The 24,118-nt window shown below is 39.7% G+C and overlaps 1 protein-coding gene across 2 annotated transcripts in view; it reads right to left on the bottom strand.

Moving 5' to 3' along the window:
• Positions 1-24,118, bottom strand: part of COL4A2 (collagen type IV alpha 2 chain) — a 145,858-nt gene that overhangs the window by 51,316 nt on the left and 70,424 nt on the right. The window lies entirely within an intron of this gene.

Genomic DNA, 24,118 nt, shown 5'->3' on the forward strand with positions numbered 1-24,118 from the left:
TTCTTTCCTTCCCAGTAGGCCAGGCTCTTTGATAAAAATCATCTGGAAACACCACACAGAGAAACTCCAGCAGCAGTGACTACATTGCACATGTGGTCACAAAATTAACACATCGGTATTACCATTCAAATCAATATTCACTACTTCAGTATTTATGGCCACTCTACAAAAAAAATGTTTTCTTTGGAAGGAGGTTTCTCAAGAGTGATTCTCCTACAACACAAAGTATGATGCTCTGAACAAGTAAAATACGCTTAACTGTGAAATTTGTTTATTGGCCGTATTTATTACAAGTGGAGTCTGATATTTAACGGCAGGAATTTCTGCCCCTTAGTGATGATATTTCTATTCAGCAGTGGAGCCTGAAAATGATGGGACGTGCATGAATCCTCACAGGTTGAAGAGTTGCACACAGGGCTCCCCAGTCATTCTCCCTTCCAGTGCTGGTTTGGCTCTTCAGGCCACTTCAACCGTTGTTTAAAAATAATCCCTGTTGGCTGCCAGCATCCCAAGGCTCAAAAGGGGAAAAAACAAATTTGAAACGACACAATGGTGGTTTAAGTAACGGATTGTGACAGTATGTCTGAGATCTGTGAACTGAAGTATTTGAATATCATTCCAGATGCAGCATCACTGAAGGCACATATGTTTTACATGTACTCACTGCACTAATGACATTAATACTAAATTGCTGCAATCTTTTCTGGAGAAATATGCTTTAAATGGGGCAAAGCACCATTTATCAAAACATTCAAATTAAAAGTCAAATCTAATGAAAGTTGTTTTTAAAATGCAATTAGATTTTCTTCACAGACCTGGCTGCAACAGCATCAGTATCTCACAAAGGAAGAACTAAAGCAAACCATGAACAAACACATACATATTTATACAAAAAAGCTGATAAAAAAATACTACCTTGTTTTAGTATAAAATACTTACAGTCTTGCCCATGCCTTCAAAGAAAGAGCTAGAAGATGAATGTAATTCCTGTTCAAGAATTCAACTTCATTTAATGCCATTGAGGTGGAAAGAGGGCAGTGTGGGTACTTGAAAAAATGAACCTGCAGATATCCTAATTTCTTTGGACCAGGAAGTTGTAGCAGAGATGCTGAGCAATGCCTTACTGATATTAGGCAAAATTTATTTTAGTCTCATAGTCTCATTTGTGATATACTTTAAAAACTTCATAGTCAACAACTATGTAAAATAAAAATTTATCTGTGCTATAGCTGTCTTCATACCACATATCCCAAAACAACACTATGACTGAAACACAGCTTACTTGTAGCTTTAACAACACATCAATTTTCCACACTGCTTTCACGTAAAATGGTTGTCAAAACACTTGGGGTAGGTTTTATATTTTAAATCTTATTGTATGATATCAGTCCATATTGAGAAGCTGACACAGCCAAACCAAGTACAGAACTCAGTGAAAGTCTTTTTTTTTGGAAGAAGACTAGGAATGAGCCAATATGAAGGCTGAATTACATGGAGTTCCTTGGGACAAGCCACCAGGATGGATCTCGTACAGTATGGCTCTTTTGCTCTACTGTTGTGATTGATTTGACAAGACTGATGGTTTAGGAGCACTGCCAAAGGATGCCATGAATTTAAGTGTTTGAGCTGCCAGTGTGAAAGAGAATTCCCTCTGCTTACAACCAAGCCTGACTTTATATAGCATCCCTGCTTTTAAACCAAATCTGCTCATGTGGGTTATTAGGTGCTAGGAGGCCAATGTCTTTTCAGATTAACAAACTGAGAAGGAACAAAGATTACATGAATACATCTAAAACATAAAGGAACTCACATTGGTAGGAGGCATATGCATCTGAACAAGCAGCTGCTCATTTCCTTATGCCAGGTACAGCTAGCTACTACAGATGCATCTACCTCCACAGCACTAGTTTTTAGTTTTCTTAGAACACAGTGAATCTCTAAAAGTTACTCTGTGGAGGTGCAGATCACAGTAGACATATTTTCCGAGTTGCCTGACTCAAGTGGAAAGATGCTGATTAAAAGCACTAGAATAATGACTTAAATCTGAACCAGAATTTTTCAGTATGAGTCCCAAGATCAGGAGAAAGAAGTTCTTATGTCACATTTTCTCCACTTTTCTTACCTACTATGGCTCAAAATTTAAGTATATAGGAATTGACAGAATACATATAAGCATGCTCCACGAAATTGCCTTTTTAGGGAAATAGAAATTTCCTTCATTAAAAAAATGGAGTCTGTGATCGTTTTGTTTGTTTAGGTTCTTTTGGTAGAGCAGTATAAATTCCTATGCAAATATCAATCAAAAATATTTCAATTTTACTATAAAGCCTTAAAACCTCATTAAATGCTTAAGGTAGTTTGTTTTTCCTCATGCACCCAAAGCTAGAAAGGAACCTTTAAAAGGGTTCAAAAAGTATGGAAACATGTCCCATACATTTGCAAAGAATACGGAAAAACTATTCAAATTCATTTGTAGAGATTTGAGTTGGCTCCAGTTGCATTTAATTTCTGAAAATGAACGTTTCAGTTGCTTCTGCAAAGGAAGGATTCTGTGCACTGAAAATGCCACTTCATTTTTGGAGTACCTGAAAGCCAAAATAAATCAAATTCCAAAGCCCACTCCTCCTCCTGAGATAAGCAAACCATCTCGTTAGTGCCCCTCTACATCCCTTTAGCGGGCGGCTGTCTGGAGGCAGAACACGTGTAAAACTTTTCATTGCGGTTTCTGATAAAAGGCTGGTTATGTTCAGAATTGTCAAATCTGTGCCTGGCTTTCCATGGGGACCATGCAGAGCTGTACAGTTCAAAGGTGGTATTCCATGGAACATGGTTACCTCTCTAATTCCTACATCAGATACCACTCTCCCACTTGCAGTCCCATTTTCCTATCTGGTGTGGAGGAAGAAATAAACAAGGAATGGAAAACAAGTAAGAGGGCTGGGCATCAGCACCCCTTCCCCATGCTTTCCTGATAATTTTCTGGTCATTTGTTTGTTGAGGAATATGGGTTATTTAATATTATTTGCAATAAAGACAAGAGAATAGATCCTTATGGGACTAGTTTAACACAAGGCTAGAGTCAGAGCTAGGGAAATACTTAATATCATGACAATACTTGTGTAATTATTCAGCCAATTACTACCTTGGCTTGTTAACTGAATTAACTTTGCTAACCTTTGTTAACTCAGACTTGTCAGCTTTAACTCTGCTTCCTTTATCTTAGGTCTTTTGTTGAACAAGTATGTCCCCTTTTCATTAGCAAGTGACCTAAGAACATTCTCTCTTTGGCAAAGGTCACTGAGGAGATTTAAGCAAAGACAATAAGTTTGAAAGGTTCAGTCAAATAATGCATGACTCAATTATTAGTCACAAATACCCCTGTGTGACACATGCCACACATGGTACTATGCCTGTGCTCCTGGAGGGTCAGAAATCCTAGAAAATTCTCCAAAGCTGTAAAATGGTGCCTGACTTAAAATTTCCAGGTCTTAAAAAAACCCCAAAAACCAAAAAAAAAAAGCCTAGGGAAACATACCATCCTTGTCATATTTTAGAAAACTCATGAAGTACTTCCTCTTGAACACGCTCTGGCTCACAGTGCCCTTCCCATTTCACTAGGGTGAGCTGGACCTCTTCCCTAATCCAGAGCGTGGCACTATTACCCCATACCACCCACCACAGGAGTTACAGGCCAGTGCTAAGAGGTTCACTGAAGTGTGTGTGGAATGCCACAGCCAGCACCTCTGAGAGAGCACATAAAAAGAAAAGGAAGAAGTGGGCTGATGGAGTATCTTGAAGACTAACAAGAAGTCCTTTTGTTGTTTTTCATACAAAACTTCCACAACTGTTTAGTCGAATTACAAAGTTCCCAATGTCAGGATGTGGGATATATACCTAGATAGGCAGTCCCTGCTTTGCTCTTCCTGCAACTTCAGCTGACTGGAAGAGGTCTCGCAAAACTCTTGTGGCCAGCCCAGATACTGTGAAAAAACTATTTACAGAGAGGAGCAAAGGCTGGAAATTAGAAAGCCTAGAGGAAATCTCCCTAGAAAATATTTGCCATGTTATATATACATTGTCACTTGTCCAGTGACATGCATGAAAGAAAATGCTGCCAAGGTTGTGACTGAATTTAATAACTCCATTTTGCAATTAAGTACTAGTGGACGTAAGAAGATCCTGATCAGACTTTTAAATTTGTACTTAATGTTCATGTTTTGCAGCTTGAACTTTAATTTTCAGTTCTTTTATGATCACTCAGATGAAAGAGGTATGTTGCAATACTTTCTTCCTTTTAATTTACTGTTAAATTTACAGTGTGGAAACAAAATTGACAGAGGAGGGTGTGCTAATTTTGAGAGCAACCAAATGTTTGGTGTGCTATACAAACAAAGATGCAATAAGTGACAGTACCAAGGTTTTAAAATACAGAAATCATGAATTGCTGAGAAATCCACCTACCAGGGTGGAGATACAAAGATAGGAGAAAACAGTTGATTTGCAATAAAGGGGAGAATGAATTCAAGTTTCTACAGAGCTTCCCAGCCATTGAGCCCATTTCTCCATGTTTCATTACAGACAGCCATTTTGCAATTGCTTCTGGTACATGGAATGTGATGATTCAGTATTCCCCACACGAAAACCAGCCTTGTAGACCCTCATTTCTTTTAACAGTGGACAAAAGGAAAGGAGGTTAATTTCCTGACATTTTGAAAAGGTCATTGGTGAAAGGACAAGTTCATTTCCTGAGGGAAGGGTGATCTGACCATGACAGACAAGCTGGAGCTGGGATTTTTTGTAAGAGCGCTTAGTCTGGAACAGTCCCTCTAAGAACAGATGGGGAAAGGACGTGACAGCAAGGACCTCAGTGCACTCCTACTCAGTGAGACCAGCAAGCGGAACAGAAAGCAACTCACCAGGGAATAAAATAATTTATAAGGAAAATGAGCAACTTTCGAGCTGACTGAAAGTGCTAAGCCAGGAAAAGTCATCCCCCCAGGCACACAAGAAAGAAACAGAAAAGTTTTTAAATACAATGCTGGCAAATGTGGAAAACTGGATGTAAATGTAGGGAATTTGTGATTCTTTCAGCTGATTTTAATGGATGTAGTGCACTAAAGTAATCACTGACCCCAAATAAAAAATGTATGATCTTAGTGCTCCAACCACCCCCAAAGATATAAATTACAAGGAAGAACCTCAAGAACCCTGCTGTGGCACACAGAGTCAGACTAGGATGGGCATATCACCTGGCATTTCTGCTGGAGCATAAATCCAGGAGGTTATCTAGGACTTTATGGATTAAACGTACTAGAGGGGAATACTAGGGGAAAGGTTTGGGGTTCAGCTCCATAAAGTGCACATTTTGTCAGAAATACTTCACCTATGGGGTTGCACCACTTTGGGCTGGGAGGCAGAGAAAAGCAGACCACATGGAGCACCTGCTGCCACCGCATGGTTTGACTCAGCAGCTGCTTCTGGCAGCACTGGGCTGCCCAGTATGGACAGACCCCCAGAGATCTCCAGACACGGATGAGTACAACATCTACCATGACACAGAAGAAACTGGAACATTTCTGTACCTTACATCATCATGTTGTACACTGATGATGTAGTTTGAATGGTTCCATCCACCTCAGCAACTCAAGAGTTTTGTTTAAGCAAGATTCAAACACTTTTGTAATTCCACCTAGGAAGAATAGATCAAAATGATGCATGGAAGGGTAGAAAATACAAATACACAGGGCATAACACAACCCATGCTAGCCACTGGAGAAAAAGATCATCTGAGAGAAAAAATCCTGAAGTTTGTGCAGTCTTGGTTGTTACTCATATTAGTATGTTACTTTATTTCTGTGTCTTCAGGACTGTAGTAATGACCACTTTCCAGAAGACAGATGCCTTGGAACAGTTTGCAGCGAGCATTCAGAAGCTCCTCACTAGATGGCACCAGCCATTGCTGCTGCATGCAGCCCCCACCACTGCAGGTGAAGGATTCCAGACCACGGTACAACCCTCAGGAAATCTGATAAGGAGTTTAGATAGGGTCAAACTGTCCTTGATTGAGGTCTAAGGCAACAAAAGCAGCAGGTTTCTGGCAAAATGTCTGTCAGTGAGATAGCTGGGGAAGTGCAAATGAAATGGGATGAAATGCATCATGCAACTGAGCAGCATGTCTGCCTGAAGCGAAGGTGTTCCATCATTCAACCTTTATTCTGTGTAGCAGAAAAACTTGGTCTTCAATGAGAAAAACTTATTATCTTACTTGTTCAATGGATATTTACACTTACTGTCATAGGCCTGAAAAATCTCAAATTTATCTTCTGAATCTGTATTTTTAGTGTTGTCAGAGACTGAAACAATTCATGCCTCAAACATTGATATAAAGTTTTGCTCATTATAACAAAAACTGTATAAAGAAGCTAAAACCAAAGAAGCTTCCCTGAGGATACTTGACTGGGGCTTTGGACTGTAAGTTAAACCACTAAGATTAGATAAAGAGAAAACCCATTCTTTCATCATCTCAGGCCTAGGAAAAAACAAACAAGGAGGAAGGAGAGGAATGCATCCACAAGAAAGCCAAATGCAGCAGAGATTCTTCCCTGGCTGACTTTGGGGTGGGGGACACCACAGCCACAGAAGCCAGGTTTGCACAGACTCCCCCCCCCGAAATGAGGCAGGAGGGGGAGGAGGTTTGGGGTGTAACCTCTGGTTAGAGGCAGTGAACACCCATCCTCCCTTACACAAACTGGCCCAACTGCAGAACCCCCAAGCCCACAGGCCATGTCCATGGGACATTCATGTGAGAGGCAGCTGAGGGGGTGTCATAATCTATGAAAGACCCCCGAGGTGCCCCCTTGAGTCATTCCTGAAGCCTTGCACCACAGGACTGCACAAACCTAGAGTCTGCTGTAAGAGACAATGGCAAACTCCCCCCATCCAGCCCCCCCAGGGAGGTGCCTGGGTTTTCCTACCTAGCCTGAGCTATAGTAACCCATCGAATTCTATGCCTTTTGGGGGGACCTTCACCACCAAGAGACCAGCTGGAGAGGATCAACAGAGCATTGTTGGGATCCACAGAGTGGTGATATTTTCCTTATTCTGTCCCTGTCACTCTCTTTCTGTCCTCCCCACCTATTTTCTATTTCTTTCTTTCTATTTTTCTCTTTCTCATATTTACTATCAAATAAAACCCATATTATTGTCACTGGCATATGGTCTTGTTTGAACCTTAATTCAGGCAGAGGCATCTCTAAGAACTTTAATAACTGGATCTTGACAAGTGTAGGGTTGGCATTAACTTCTGCCACCACACTGATACCAAAAGGGGAGCCTTATTCTGATATTTCAGACATTTGGTAACAACATGGTTACCAGTGTACCATGGTACCAGGAAGAGACGGACTTCTGTTGTCTAATTAGAATACTGATAAGCAAATCAAACAAACCTTTCTGTTGTGCCTTAAGCTGTGTGATATTCAATTCTTAAACACAGAGTAGCACTGAAAGAGTCAGCAGGCTTTAAATATAAAAGTACATAACTAATGGTGAGTTCTACTTTTTTTTTCTGTTTTTCTACTTTAGAGGAGGTTATTTAGCTGAGTTTCACATTCCAGCTCTTATTCTCAGAAAAGACTTTCCTTCTCATTTTTTAAAAAGCTTTTTTATTTATAAGAAAAGTAAACAAAAAATTATAATGTTCGTTAAAAATAACTAAAAAATTAGGCTAGTTCAGCCTAGTGGCATGGTAAAAATCTGCTGTTCTTTTAAGTACATTGTCTGGACATACGACATTTTCTCTCAAGACAGTGGTGACCAAATGACATTAATTCCAGAGCAGTGATTCAGCTTGCAGAAGGGTGGATTTCTTTTTTTTTTCATTAAGGAAGGAATACACATTAAATCTTCATAAAAAAGGAACTATGAAAGCATTCTCTTTACCAGAAGCCACATCCCTTTTCTGTACTCAGTAATGAAATAATTTTGTACTGTTTTCTGTTCCCACGGTTTGATCTAATTTGTGATCTTCCAGAAAGCTGCTATGTCACCCAAGAAGATAAAACATGTGCAAAAGTAAATATATGCTGGAATGTAGGTCAAGAACTCAAAAGAACCAGTTAATAGTTTCTTCATGTCACAAAATACACAGGAGTAAATGTCAGAAATGCTTTTTGTGCTTTGCAGTGCTTCTGTAGCAAGAACAATAGTGGGACCACAGCAATGGTCTCTCAAAGAAAAGCATCAGAAAGGTCAAGTCTAGACAAAACCACACAAGGATTTCCATACTAACCTTCAAAAGGTTAATGCATAGAAAGGAGAAGATGGAGGTGGACAAGATGTGGGAAAGAAGCATTGGGCAGAGGCAAAGGGTAGATTTGTTTGCTGACTCAGTAAGGGGATATCTCTGAAAGTACAAAGCAGAATCCCTGCTGAAGTATGGCTGCACAGACAAACTGGGAAATTCAGGATCAGAATTAAGACATATATTAGCAAATATATCTCTCCTGTGAGCATGATCTACTGAATTATGTAAGAAGACTTGAAAGGCACAGAATTTATTTTAAAGTATTGTATTTATGAACAGATGTAGACATTTACATTTAGTGTAGACACTACAGTGTAGTCATCAAAAGCTCCCATCAGGTGCAGGTGATATCTCATGGCATGATAGCCTAATGCAGATATTCAAACTAGGTAGAACAAATGCACCTGAATGTGCCCATTTTTCTTAAGTGTCTAGACAAGGGGCCCAGGTCTCTAGCTCAAAAGTTGACCTCACATCATTGCTTTCTAAACTGTGCAAGAAGGCAATACCCCAAAAGATCAAGTCCTGAAATTGTGGATTTAGCAGTTAGAATAAAGACTGAAATAAACTGGATTGTGAAAATCATGCTGCATGGAAAAGGAGCGGGATATAAATGCAATAAATTTACTTAACTTGACAGGCAATTTATTGCAGAACTGTTGCTACTGGTGGTACAAAACAGTAGGATTTTGTTGGAAGTAAGAAATATTTCAGCATAAAAGAGTAATCAGATGATAATGTTGAGTGCTCAAAAGCATATCCATTTATTCCATCTTGGCCTGAGTGGAAGTGCAGTTAACAGAGCTACTCACTTTATGTTGGTTAAACTGAGACTACCAAGCTAAGACAACTGTAAAATCAGAAGAAAACCCTACTTCAGTGACATGTAAATCCTGCCCCTTTGACTTCCAGCTAAATTCTGTTTTTAAGAAAGAGGTAACTAAAGTTAAATTTGGAGATGTTACTTTGAGTGAACTTGAATGAACTTGAATGAGTTAATGATGTTTTACAGAACACTAAAATGACATTGATTTATACTTGTCAAATGTTCATTACTATGTAATTAACTGGAGAAGCTTAGTTTGATAGTCAACCAAAAAATTTGCCAGAGAGGAAAATCACCTTGCCAAATATGCTCTTATAACCAGACAAATATCACACTGATGGGTGTGGACAAGGAGCAGGAGGAAGCAGGGAACTCCCAGTTACTCTGTGACATCTGCTGTATCATGCTCATGTAAAGGAGCAGTCTTTGGTCATGATGCCTATTAAATGTGTGATTAAGCATTTGGAGGACAGTGAATGCCTTATATGTTTTTAGCACAATGAGTGTATTTATAGAACAAAATTCTGTTCATTCAACATGGGTTTTTGCGGGATTAAAAAGCCAAAAAATTTCCAGGGCACCATAGAATGCAGGGCAATCCTCCTACTCTGCTAGTATCTGCATCAAAAATAATTTTTTTTTTTTATTCTTTCCATTAATTCCATTCATTTTATTACCATCATAATATTAAGATAACTGCTTTCTGGGACTTTTAAAAAGCCAACTTCACACATATTGCTAAAAATTTGAATAACACAGTCGGTTGGATAGCTGTAAGGTTGCTGCTTGGCTAACTGGGCTTCTCAAGGCAAGACAACAACCAGCACCTGCTTGAGTTAGAACATTCAGTCATAGACACAAGAGCCAATCTGCCAGCCCAATTGCTTTCAAATGGCTTTCAGTGGTGTGTGGGAGTGTTCTCAAGATCCTAAAATTCAGGAAGTTCAACACAGATGTTTTCTGTCAGTAGGCGTTGGAAGCACCAATAGTAACATCTGTTCGCTTTTCATATTTGTGAGAACATTTCTTTTTCGGTCCAAAAACCATTCACTGTTGAAATTTCCAAATTGTGCAACTGGCCAAAATGTTAAGCTCATTAGGCTCCATGAGTTTAAGAGTATGTGAAAATTAAAACCCCTGCAGGAGTTCAGACTATCGTATGCCAATTTTTCCATTCTGTGTTCTTCTGTTTAAACAAAAGCATAACTATTTTTGTGGTGGGAACAGCTATCAAAACTGATTTGATCACGCAAATAGAAGTTACTACTGGCTGTTTTAACCATAGAAAGAATTTAATTCTCTTACAGAGGCTGTGACTTTTTAGTAATTGTGTATTGGGATACCCTCTCCACATGGGAGCGCAGAACACATGTTCTAGCAGCATGTACAAGGGACTTGGTACAGACCTCACACTCTGGTCATGGGAATTTACAGCTTGGGACAGTCTCCGAGTTCCCAACAAGGCCAGATGATTGGCTCTGAACCACCAGGAAGGACAGGGGGCTTTAAGGCAGATGCGTGCAGCAATATGAAGAGTCATTGTTGGTACAGAATCAGAGACATCTTTTTTTTCCTAACCCTTCTAGACAGATGTGTCTCAAGAGCAGTGGGGTGCTGTGATATCATCTGAATGGAGTTTGTACAGTTGTTTCCTCTCCATGATTTCCCAGCCTTGATGTATCAATGCAAATGCTCTAGAAATTTCAGTAACTGGGACCCTGTTGAAACCTGCTGTTGAGTCAGCTTACACTGAAGCCAAATCAACCCTTATGCCTTCCAGTGTATGTGGCTTGTTAACGCCACAAACGTTCTAACGCAATCACTTTGATGGTCGTTAAGCTGGGCCTGCCTTCATGTTGGGTTTGGCTCCAGAATCAACCAATAGTCTAAATAATCTGTAATCTATGAGAAGTCTTGCCATCTTCAGGCAGTAAACAGAAATACTCAAAATTAAACAGAAATACTCAAAATTATCAGCAGTTGTCTTTTATATCATACAATTATATTCCCTGCAGAGATGCACAAAATGTTTTTACAAGCTGGCAGTACTAGATCAAGCTGAATGATCATCTAGGGAAGCTAAATTATTTGGGAAAATTATTACGGCAATCAATTACTTGGAGAACTCTCAGTGATTCTGTGAAGTCTTTCTTTTTTTGTTTCCTTTGAATCATGAAGGAAATAGTTCTGTATCATCTACCCGAAAAAAAATGAATGTAACTTGTGATAACACTCTTGGAGAGGATCAAGGGGGGAATATAAAATTGAACAGAAAGGTTCTCCAGATCCATCACAAAATATCTAGCTTTTCTGGTATACTCAGCTTGAGGCAGCACTAATGGGGGCCAAGAGTGCCCACACATCTTCTGCAGATTCCAAAATCTCATCGCTCACGGGAAAGGATGTTCTGGAGAACATCAGCAGCAGACAGTTCCACAGCTGTTTAAGGAGAAAGATTATTTATCATTTCAAATGTTGATTTCGAAAGCTACTGGAACTTTTTTAACCATTTATTGTAGGCAGTATGGGCTATGGAGCTTCTTCAGCAGAGGATTGGGATAAGAATCAGAGCAAACCATTTTGTTTGATCATAAAATCACAGAATGGTTTGGACTGGAAGGGACCTTAAAAATCATCTAGTTCCAACCCTGCTACCAAGGGCAGGAATACCTTCTGCTACATTAGACTGCACAAAGCCCCATCCAACCTAACCTTGAAAGTTCCAGAGATGGGGCATCTACCATCCCTCTGGGCAACGTGTTCCACTGCCTCACCACCTTCACGGTAAAGAATTTCATCCTAATATCTAATTTACATTTGCCCTCTTTCAGTTTAAAGCCAATACCACATGCCCTTGTGAAAAATCCCTCTCCAGCATTTTTGTAAGCATCCTTTAGATACTGGAAGGCTGCTAAAAGGTCTCCCCAGAGCCTCTTCCCCAGGCTTAACAGACCTAAGTCTCTGTTCTCATAGGAGAGGTGTTCTGGCCCTCTGATCATCTTTGTGGCCCTCCTCTGGACTTGCTCCAACAGGTCCATGTCCTTCTTATCTTGGGGGCCCCAGAGCTGGGCACAGCACTCCAGTGTGGATCTCACCAGAGCAGAATGCAGGGGGAGAATTACCTTCCTCAACCTGCTGGTCACATCACCTGTTTTTGATCCAGCCCAGCAAGTGTTGGCTTTGTGGGCCGCAAGGATGCAGTGTTGGGTCATGTTGAGCTTCTTGTCCACCAACACCCCCAAGTCATTCTCCTCAGGGCTGCTCTCAATCTGATCATCCCCCAGCCTGTATTGATTGGGCTACTATGACCCAGATGCAGCACCTTGTACTTTGCTTTTTTTGACTTCGTGAGCTTTTCACACTGCATGTCATCCCTCCCCTCCAGCATGTTGACCTCACCACACAGCTTGGTGTCATCAGCAAACTTGATGAGGGTGCACTCAGTCCCACTGTCCATGCAGCTGACAAAGATGTTGAACAGTGCCAATCCCAATACCAACCCCTGAGGAACATCACTCAGCACTGTTTTCCACTCGGATATCGAGACATTGACTGCAGCTCTGTGAGTGTGTCCATCCAGCCAATTCCTTATGCACCCAGTGGTCCACCTGTCAAATCCCTGTCTCTCCAGTTTGGAGACAAGGATCCTTTACTCCTTTTCATTCTGCAGATACTGAGGGAGTGAAGGCACTGCTAAATTTTAACAGCAAGTTGCTTTTACTTGAAGCACATGCCATTAGCTTGAGAGGTCTTGGAGAAAATTAAGGTTGCTCTCTAACTGGTAGCAAATGCAGGTAATGTGGAGGAAAACAGAAGCCTTCCAGACAGGGAGAAACAGTAGAGGGAGCCTATGTGTTCTATCAGAACATCAGAGAGACTGCTAAACAATTTGTCGTGACTACTCATCTGGGTCCCATCACTGGGGACTGGTTTTGGGCTTCAGCTTGAGGAAAGTATCCTCAGTATTTTACATACTGATTCTAGAGTGTCTCTAAGCTTTGTTAAATTAGTGCCTTCTTGGCTAAAACACAGTCTGCTTACAGGATTAGCTGTGTCAAAGGAATCACTGATGTGCAGTGATGTGCTGTCTTTGTGAACTTAAAATGTCCTTGCAGAGATGCTTCCATCAGTCTAATGGGAGAGGCTGCATTTATCAACAGGGAAATTGAATTGCTGGTGGTGAAAGGTCAGACTGGTGCAGTTCGCGGGTCAACCATGACCCCAAACTTCTGCTAGGATGCCTCTCTTGCTTTACCATGTCTGCTACAGGCAAGGATGAAAGGAAGCAGGAGATAAATGGGAAGCTCCTTCTCCTTTTGAGAACATTAATGCTGGAACATCTGCCCTAGATTTAAAGGTCCTGGATCCTCCAGGTCCCTGAGAAGATCTCAACTACCACATGGAGCATCAGTTTTCTGTATTTTTGACAGAGACAGTAACAAATGCACTTCTATTTATGTGGTTATCTTTGAGTTTTTGACCTTGCTCTTCCCTTTATTCATGAAAAAATATTTCAACTTTAGTTTTCTTACTGTTTCTGCATCTGGGAGAACCTAAGGCTTTTATCTAGCTACTGAAAAGAGCCAATGTTAGCTCTCCTGTGCAAGTTAATGCCTATAACTTTTATTGCTTTTTTTTTTGTCAAGAGATAAAGAATATTTGCTATATGAAAACAAACTCTGAGCAATAGTGTTATGGAGGCTACCATGCTCAGTACAGACTGTGATGATGTGGATGGCTGAATTAGTCATGATGGCCTGGAGACTGGTAAGCCCCAAATTACCTGGGCAATAAAAAAGACTAACCAAATATTACCTGCTCTAGCTGACCCTGCTTGAGCACAGGTGGTTGGACAAGATGATCTTAGAGCCCCCTTCCAACCTCAGCCATTCTGTGATTCAGTGAAATATGGTGACACTGATGTTCAAAATCCTCTTTAAGACCCTACAATTTAGCTGTTTGCCCATTCTACTGCTTAGATTTTTTCTTCTCTGTGATGTCTTCAGAATTTTTCTGTCTGTGTACATATTTATTCTCTCTTTTGTTTGCTGCCTTCAGATCTCTGTGTATCTAACACAAGCCATAAAGCACTCTAGTTTCTTTAGAACAGATAAGGGGAGGGAGTCATTGACACGAGGTGGAATACTTTCTTATTGTTAAAAACACTGATAATTACTATGAACTGTTTGGTTAAGTTAGCATTATTAACAAAAGCCAAGATACAAGTTTATAGCTATCTGCTTGTGGGTAACTATAGCTGTGTGCTTGTTGCAGACATGTATGTGTGAGGTCTCCCATATCTTTACAGTTTACTTGGGTATTTACAAGAAAAACCAGTCTTCTGCTCCTGCAATGCTTTAACAACCTCACTAAAACCCTGCCAGACCTATCACTCTACCAACTCTACTGATTTATGCAGCTCTGAACTAGACTGAAGGAGTTTCTGCTGTTATTGTTTCCACCACAGGAAGACACTAACAAGTACTCTAAGGATAAAAACCAACCTACTTTTTAATGAACACAGCCTGATATTTCCATTACATTTTGACATGAAAAAGACGGTGCACTTAAAAGGAGAGATTTGAGAAAGAGTCAGAGTAAAAAAAGATGATGGAGCTATTCAGCTTCCTCCGAATATTTTTGACTTAGAGCCATATTTCTCTTCCTATTCCCCCCACCATCTCCAAACAAACAAGAAACCCACAGCAGATTTTCAACAGATACAGAAAAAAAACCAACCCCCAAATTAAATTTTTCCTAATAAGGCTGACAGAATTTTCAGATGGTAAGTTTCCAGTAACAAGGACTGAAACAAGTATCAATGAAAAATCATTTTTAATTATGCTGGTTGGAGTAACACAACATTAATTTCACAAATATCCAAAAAAATCCCAACTGCAATGAAGAAAACCAGCAATTTGCCTATTTGCATATTCTTTTTGGTCTTGATTATCTATTTAATTCCTATACATATTAGATACCTTTGGAGGATGAAACTAAGAGAATACGGTTTAGTAACCCCATGGAGATGATGCAATTCAGGAAAAAATGTAATGAAGAATCTTAGAGAAAGAATTTAAATTATTAACTATGATAGATTGTGGACAGAAAAGAAAATCAAAAGTATTTCCTCTCAGCATTCAAAAAACCTATTTTCTTCTGAAGAGAAATATGGTTTAATATAATTTCCCAGTTAATTCTGATTATTTATAAAAGCCTGACTAGACACTGAGCTATGAATGCCTTAGAGTTTGAGTTACCACAGAAATTCAAATAATTTTAATTACTTTACGCAAAGTAGTTATGAGATTTCTGCAGAAGTTCCTCCTTGACTGAACTTTTCCCAATTAATTCAATTTTGTATTCAGCAAATCTAACAAAAAAAAAAAAGTGAGATTAATATACTTTGAATGTACAGCAGAAACATTAAGGACAATAGCTGGAAATATATTTCAAGGCATAGCAAAGTAGGCTTAGATTGCTTTTCAGCTGTTTGACTAAGCAAACATGTTACCTCATTCAATTAGTATCTTAGAGAACTGATGACCTTGTTACCCAATTGAATGTTTAATCCTTGGCAGCAGAAATCAGCAATGACTTGAGAAAACAGCTAAACAACAGGACACAACACATTCCATCTCACTGGGAACACTTGCTGCCCTAGACTGCCTAGACTTTCCTTCATATATAAGATACAGCTATTAATTGGTATGTTTTTAAGGAATACAGCTTTCAACTTAGAAAGATTAATGACACTACCCTGACAATATGCAGGGTTCACTTGCTTCACTATAGATGAAAAAATTAGTAGCATTAAGAAACCGGAAGTTTCAGGGAAAAAATCCAACAAACTGGAGCAAGAGATTTACTTTTACCTTAATGTTTGCCTGAAATGAGGGTAAGCACATGAAACTACAGCCTTCTCATTCCTCAGTAAATGTGTGCAGCTACTGATGAGAGCTTGAGACTGGTCTGTACTGAACTAAAGATGTGTCACTTCCATGCACCAAACTGAAGATGGGAAGCACCCATGGATGAGAACGCTACCCTTCAGTCAATGCCCAGCACCTCCTCACACTCATCTCTCTGAAGCCCATGGTGAGTTCCCTTCCACCTCTGGCAGGAACACATGTGGGTATTGCAATCCCTATCACACCTCAAGGGTGCCACAGGTCTCAGACAAGCCCTTCTGAATTGAGGTGAATTTCTGCCAGTTTGATATTTGCTAATTATTAGACTGCTTCAGCAGCAGCAATCCTTCATCACAGAGATAAACAGGACTTCTTTTATTTATGAAGAACACTAAGGAAGAGACTTGGAAAAACATTTCAGAAGACAGTTTTTGTGCAGCTGTTAACACCTTCAGAGAAGAAACGCAGAAGATATGTGTTGGGATAAAATACACAGTGACAAACATGTAAACACAAAAAGCCAGGCTGCAACCTAATTTAAGCCTTGTTCAGTCACAGGCTAGCTAAAGCATGCTTCCACCCTCATAATTAAAAAAACACCCTGAAATTTAAAACAACTGAAACCACACAACAATGGGACTTCTTGCACTGTTCCAAAGATGTGTAGTGAAAAAAAAAAATCAGTTAAATGTCTGAGATTAAATAGAAAGTATCTAAGAATCCATTTAAAATGGTTTTACATTATTAATCACTTCTTTTCCTAACTCTAATGGAGCATGCATGTGTTCAGTAAAAATGCACCAGGAGCCATTCCAGATTAAAAAAAGCTGATCTTTTTTTGATTGATCTTAAATTTTGGGAAATGAATTAAAAACACTATTGAAAAGTCTGCATTCTAGGTGTAAGCAATGCACCTTGTTGCACATCAAGCACATAAGATGGCAGAGATTGAAGCACAATGCTCTAGGCAAACATAACTATCAGAGGGCACCTTGCAGGCCATTTTGAGTGAGCACAAGAAAAAGAAATCTGAGAATTACTCCAGCATGTCCTCACAGCAAAGCTGACTATCAACAGCTGACAGTTTGTGGGTACACAAGAAGCTACTGAATGGAGTAAGCGAGGCTTGATAAATGGGCATTTCATGACCTTCAAGATATGGTCCAAAACATGCTTGTTTTTTCAGGAAACTTTGATACTGTATTACATGAGATTACATCATATGATTGTCAAAGCCTCAAGGTCACTCAAGGTCCACACCTACTTATCTTTTTGCGTGAGTGGTGTGAAAGGTGCTTGGGAAAATCTGTGAAGCAATTTCAAGTACCTCTTTTATGTATCCTTCAGGTGACCTAAATGGTATAACACTGAATAATTATTCGTAATAAAGTTGGGCTATAAGCACTTCCAAAAATTGTATCTAGATATTCTTTCCTCCAAAGCTTAAATTTTGTCCGGCAGAGACTCTTGCACCACTGCTATTCCTGATGCACATCAGCACACGGAGGAGCCACCAACAGGCATTCCTGGGGGGGCTGCTGCCCTAGAAGTCAGGAAGCCACTCATTACACTCCACTGTCCTGCTGCTTCAGCCTACAAAGTGCAAAAGATGAGTTATTTCTGGTTAAATTAAGCCCATACTAATTCCTTGGCTGAAGCTAATCAGTTCCTTTTAGGGAGAGATGGGTGTTGTGCAGAGGCTGCTCTCCTCACTGTCCTTACTAAGGACCACAGGAATCCAATGGGACAGTTTAACTCTAAAAATGAAACCAGTGATTTTTGGGGTGCCTATTTTATGGATCTGCTCAAATGAACTTGTCCCAAACTGTCAGCTGCTTTGCACAGCATCTGCCAGAAAAGTTTCTTCAGCTTTCTTTGGGAGGCAGAAACAAGGCATATGACACCACAGCCAACTCTGCAGCACCTTCTTCTGAGTGAATTTCCTTTTGCAGGGTGGAGGGAAGGGGTGAACATAGGAGATCTTCCTTGCTGGGGGGGCTGCTGATCTGCCTTGCCTAAGGGAATCTTTGGTGACACTCTGCACTATCAGCTCCTCCTTCCACTGATCGTCACGTGGACTGAGAGGAATGGGGCAGCACCCAGTACTTGAACCCCTTCAGTTCTGGTCAGTGCTGTCCATCTTCCCCGAGTAAAGAACACTTTCTGCCTCCATGCTATTGATCTCCAATAGGCTCTACAAATGTAAAAACATGAACAGCTTATGCACAGCACTTGTGGTTTTTTTACAAAGTTATGTAAAATTCACACAACAATTGGAGAGATTCATTTTAATCCCCTGCATGAAGACTGCAAAACTAAAAATGAGCATAAATACTGTGAAAAATGAATGTCCCAAGGATATGTGCTATCACAAACATGAAATACAGAGCTCCTTGTTTAAGTTCTCCTACACCATTCCAGTCTATTCCCTCCTCATTACATCCACAGAAATACCATTCATTCATGATAAGCAGGTTTGATTAGTTCAGATAATGTTCCATCGCTGTTCCTTGCAAGCTGCAGTCATGGCAAAGAGTTTTTGAGTCACTTTCATGATCTTGTTCCAAAATATGTCTGTGTTGCTCAGTGCCTAAACCCATCAAAATAATCATGACAATGTTTGCATGTGGTGCTATTAGTTAAATATTGAAGCTATAGCTGGAGAAACAAGGATTATAAGTTTTACTAGTAATTGTAGTCAGATGCCTGTTACAATCCTTGCGGTTTTGCCTTCTTGTTCAGTTGTTGCTCACATAGACTATCCACAACATGAGTGGGAAATTCCTGTGAGGAAAGATTCTGGAAATGAGGTCCAAATGGTGCAGTCTACTGGTCTGAATGGAGAAAATAAGCTTTTTTTTGGTCAATTTACTTTGATTAAGGCATAGCAGAATAAACTGAATATAGCCCAATAAATGATGTATCTTTTATCACTGAAATGTATTCACTTTTGCATTATTATATATTTTTATCATTTAAAAAAACAGTGGATAGGAAAAACTTACTGGCAACCAATATGCACATACTTGATATTTCTATCTACATTTTATTGGTAAACAAATCTCTGACACATCAGTAAGTAAATAGACTGTAAAATGTATCTCTAGACAAATATCAATGTAGATGGATAAACAGTCTTGAGAGAGGAGGTTTCAAAAAAAAATCTTAAGCTGTCATGTAATATTAACAGCAATACAGTCTGCTTTCCACACCACTACTTGGAACGAAATGTTATGCCCATGGATGGTAAAGCAATGAATAAGCTGCAGTTAGTCCTGGTCATGAAGCACTGTTTGAAGGCTGAACAGAAATGCCAAAAAATCTGTACAATTAAGTGCTACTAGTTCTACAGATCCTAAGTAGGCCATATAAGAGCTTATCACTCTGCTTGCTGTAGAAAACCAAAGTGAAACACAAGCTCGACCACTGCATACTTGCAGTTTTTCTAGCTCTTAAAAGGCTAAACAGAGCTGGGAACATGAAGCCACAGAAGCCACCCATCCTGAGGGCAGTCTGAAGAGAGTTCAGCACTGGACTTGAAACAGCTATTAAACCAGAGCTGTGTAGGATTATTTTGCTGAATGAAAACAGCAATATGTCAAAAAAGTTCTTTGTATGGATTGATTTAAAAGATAGTGGGGAGGAAAAATGGGAAAGAATTCCTAATTACAAAATGGGAGTTTTAGTCAAAATGAGGTAAGGTGCCAACTCTTGAGCTAGTGAGTGGATACAGCCCTCACAGGACACATGGCAAGCTCAGGTTCAAGCCCAGAGCACAGCTGCATTGCCAGGTCTGTATGTCTTTTTCTAAAAGTGTTTTTTCATCTCAGTCTTAAAAAAAAAAAAAAAAAAAAAAAATTAGTTTTGCCTTATTTAGGAATAAAATATCACAAGTTTTGAAAATATTTCAGGTCAGCAAAAGTGGCTCTGTTAACATTTGTTCTGCCATACACTACCCAAGAGCAGTCTCCTTGCTTTTATGCTGGAGGACAGCATGTTTGGATCTTGCTGTCTCCTGCTTTTTACATCTGCTATGCTGTGAATGGAGTCAATGTCACCAAGCTGGCTCTCCTGGCCTTATTCCAGCCTAAGATTTCCTCATGCCGGAGGGAATTGCTTCAGCTGCTTTTACAGAGCAACTTTAATTCCCCTTTCCTCTGCCACAGTTTACCAGAAGGGCATTGAGCAGAAATTTAATCTTCCTTTTTTTTCATCTTCTTCCCAACAGTGTAAGTTCTTACTAATATGGCTTTGATAACGAAAGTAAAGGAGGCAACAGCTTGTGCACTCATCTTAAACCAGGCTTTTATTGTAATTTATTTCCCCTAATCTTTATGTGAACTGAAATGTAACTGTACACACCTCATGTCAAAACTCAGATCTAGATACATTCCTTTCTGAAAGATTTAGTGAAAAAGGAAAGGGTATTCAAAAGATAGTACAGACTGAATATAGTGCTGGAATAGGACATTCACTGGCTTGCAGCAGTGGATGTAGAAAAGGTTCCCACTGCAAAGAGAGATTGATGGTGGAAATCTGCTAGAATAAGGTTCCCTCTGGGTCAGCTTCTAGCCATTTACAGTTTCTTTATGGTAAAAGCTATAATTCATAGATTTCTCTGCCTCTCACTGCACGATTTTCCTAATTTGCGATTACTTTAGCTTTCAGTACACTGCCATCACTGCTATTTAAACAGTAGGTGTATTGCAATAAATGCTGTTGCCTTGTCATCTCTGATTAACTCCACTGAGTTCAATACTAGACCAGTGCAGCTGAACTGGGAACATATTTGGGTCTAACATCTAACAGATGTGTGATGGGAAAATTTCCAACATCTCTCCTTTTTTTCTTAGAAAGCAGAAAGAAAAAACTAGTTTAACTCCAGTTTCTCAAGGCTCAGAACCTCTCACAATAACAAGCTTTAGGAATAACATGGGAATGAAAGAAAGCACAGTAATATAACAAGAGGGAATAACTGCTTTGCTTAAAATATAAACTATTTCACATGCTTATTCCTATCCATATTATATAGAATCTTTCCACTGAAAGCATTCCAAGAATGTGCCATTTACTGCTAAATCAATGAAGTCAAAGAGCATGGGAATGTAGTCTGAGATCCCAGAAGAATCCATCCAGATTGTGCTATCAACAACCTGTAATGCAGTGCAAGGTTGGGACCAAGCCTGGTACTTTGTCCAAAGTCTGGAGATTATTTTTTTTAAAGGCTACAAATGCAGGCATTTGCAAAGTACCATTTGTGGCTGTTTGCCTTGGGAAAGTTAAGTAAAGTTGGAAAACAATGCTTTCTTAATGAATATATTTTATTTTCTCTCAATCTATATGCAAGTGTTTATTGCAAACAAATTGTGTGTAAGCTGCTCTAAAATAACCCTCTAAAAATAAGTAATTGAAGCTCACTCTAATACATGGCATAAGTAGGAATTTTGCTGAGTTACTACATGCTCAGCTTTTTCACCCCATGCTTTGTCTAATGTTAAGACCACAGCTTCTGTGATAAATATGATTCTTGTATAAACACATTCTTTCCAACAATATTCATCTGGCTCTTTGCGTCTAAGAGAGTATGAAACGTTACAGAGCTCTCAGCACTTCATTCTCTCTCCCATTCAGCAAGCAAAAATAAATCTTTGCTCCTTCCCTTGGTATATTATATGCAGTGCCAGGAGCTGCAAAATCCTTCCCTTTTCTAGTAGTGTCTAGTGCACTCAAGAACTCGCCGTTAGCCACAGACGTGAAGAAATGTTAAACAAAGTTGCTAATGCATAACCACCTCCTCCTACACGAGCTCTTGCAATAGGTTTAATCCTCAGCTGCACTTGAAGAATACACTTGTCGAGATTAATGTGGCATCACAGCCGGACTGCTTGCGTAGTTTTGTTTAGAGTGGCATCAGGATCTCTGCAGAAGCATCCAGCCAGGATGAAACACATCTCAACAGGGCAAGAAATCAGATTTTTCACATTGAATGCAGTGGAATTTCCACAGGGGACTGGGGAGATCTTGACTGCTGTTGGTCTTCAAAAGAAGTCCTTATACATGCAGGATGAAATGTAGCTCCTCCTTTTCAGTCTGGGCTACATTTACAAAGACCCAACACCATGTCCTGGATCCAGATGCTTACCCAACCTTTTCCTTGCTGTGTATCAGGATGAGACACAGGTCCTTTTTGCCCCCTTCTCCCCTTCATCTGCCCCATACTCTAGCGGAGGGGCACAAAGCTCTTGAGGATGGAGGAATAGATTGTAGGGGCACTGGCACTGCAGGGCTGGCTGCAAGACCTCGAGCATACCTCAAATTAGACATCACTCTAATGAAGTGGCTGGAACCAAACAGGTACATGGAGACTACAAGCAGAAATTAAGAACACTACCATTATTTCATAGCTAAAATACTGGATTAATACTCTGCAGACGTGAGCAATTTAGTTCTCAGCTCCATCGTGTCTTTCGTTCTTTAACACTTGCAAAGTTCTTACAGCTGCGCCAGTGGGTAACACCTCCTTTCTTCAAGTATCATGTTTCTTCATGTTCTGCAGTGGCAAAACTGTATCTTTTCCTCATTATTTACATCACTTCAGTGAGCAAAGTCCCCTTTTCAGATTAGAACCAAATTTCTGTGTGAATAATGATGACAGTAGAATAGCTGCAATTCAGTCCATTGCACTAATTTGTAACTGTTCATTAAAGAATTCCATGTTTACCTTTTTTAGAAGAGTTTTTTAGAAAGAAAACTTCACTAGGGTTATTTGCATGAAACTTCTTCACAATAACTAATTGTGAGAGTGATTTATTCAGTAAAAGCTTGAGCCTTGCACACACACACACGAACAGGCACACACGTACATGGAAAGCTCTTCATGCCTAGCGTGTAGATATCCATTTCTGTAGAGGAGGGGAATCACAGTTCTTCCACATTTGCTCATCATTATCATCCTTATTGTGTGCCTGCTGAGCTTCACTCTCTGGAGGTCCACCTCCAGGGAGAGAAATATGATATGGGAAGTTTTCTGTATTTAGACCTGAGAACAACTGAGAAACCCAATGTCGGCTGCACTGAGCAGCTTTTCTCTCTACTGCCAAGTCTACAGCAGCCTTGAGAATTCATGCTCTGCATAGCAAAGGGATATGTTTCTTTATCATCTGAGTCAGTTTATACACCACTGGCATTTGCAGAGCACATCAGTAATACTGAGACAAGGCAGTGTACAGACGAAAGCCAGAACCTGATCCCCCAAACCATCCTTTCCAGAACTACATTACTCCAACTCTAATACAGCACTTCACACAAAACCAAGGCTGTGTCTTTTTTTCTTTAGTAAGGATAATGTATGTTAATGGCTGAGTTCTCCATCAGTGTCTGCTTCTGACACAGGGACCAAAAAAAAACCCCTTTCCTGTTTCTTTGTCTGTGTATATCAACATGTGCCAAAAGGAAGCATGTTTGGACACTATTATGCAGCTTGCTGAGAAACTATCTTAAACGTGAGGTTACTTCTTTCCTACCAGTCATTATGGTTTCTTATCTCAGGCATTCAAACTATTTGCTAATTGCTCTCTTTTCTGTTTTGGAATTTTTTTTTGGTGGGTTTTTATTTTTTTTCTGACTTTTTCTTGTTTTACAAAGTAGTTGCTATGAAAATAATAACAACTTGACGACAGGAACATTTCTGTCCATATTTTTAATACTGAAAGGCCCTGTATTTATTTTGTAGGAATGTTAACATTTCTCTGGGGATATCATTGCAGAAAGCAGGTTGAATTTTGCTGTGAGGTTGAAATGCTGGTGAAATAAAGACTGAGTAGATCTTTGTGACTAATTGCGACCAGGAGTTATACTGCAGCCTGATCCATAATCACTAAAACAAGTAGAAAATATATCCCCATCTACTTTACATTTTGTAAGGTATATTAAGCATACAGGCTTCAACTATTTCTCATTGCAAGATCTAGTTCGCCTTTATCTCTTATTTTGCTCTAGCCTTAAGGAAAATCCAAACATATTCAAATATGCTTGTTATATGTTAACACATTTAGTGTGCTTTTTAGATACATCATG

Source organism: Coloeus monedula, assembly GCF_965178545.1.
Source record: "Coloeus monedula genome assembly, chromosome: 3".
Lineage (NCBI taxonomy): Eukaryota > Metazoa > Chordata > Aves > Passeriformes > Corvidae > Coloeus > Coloeus monedula.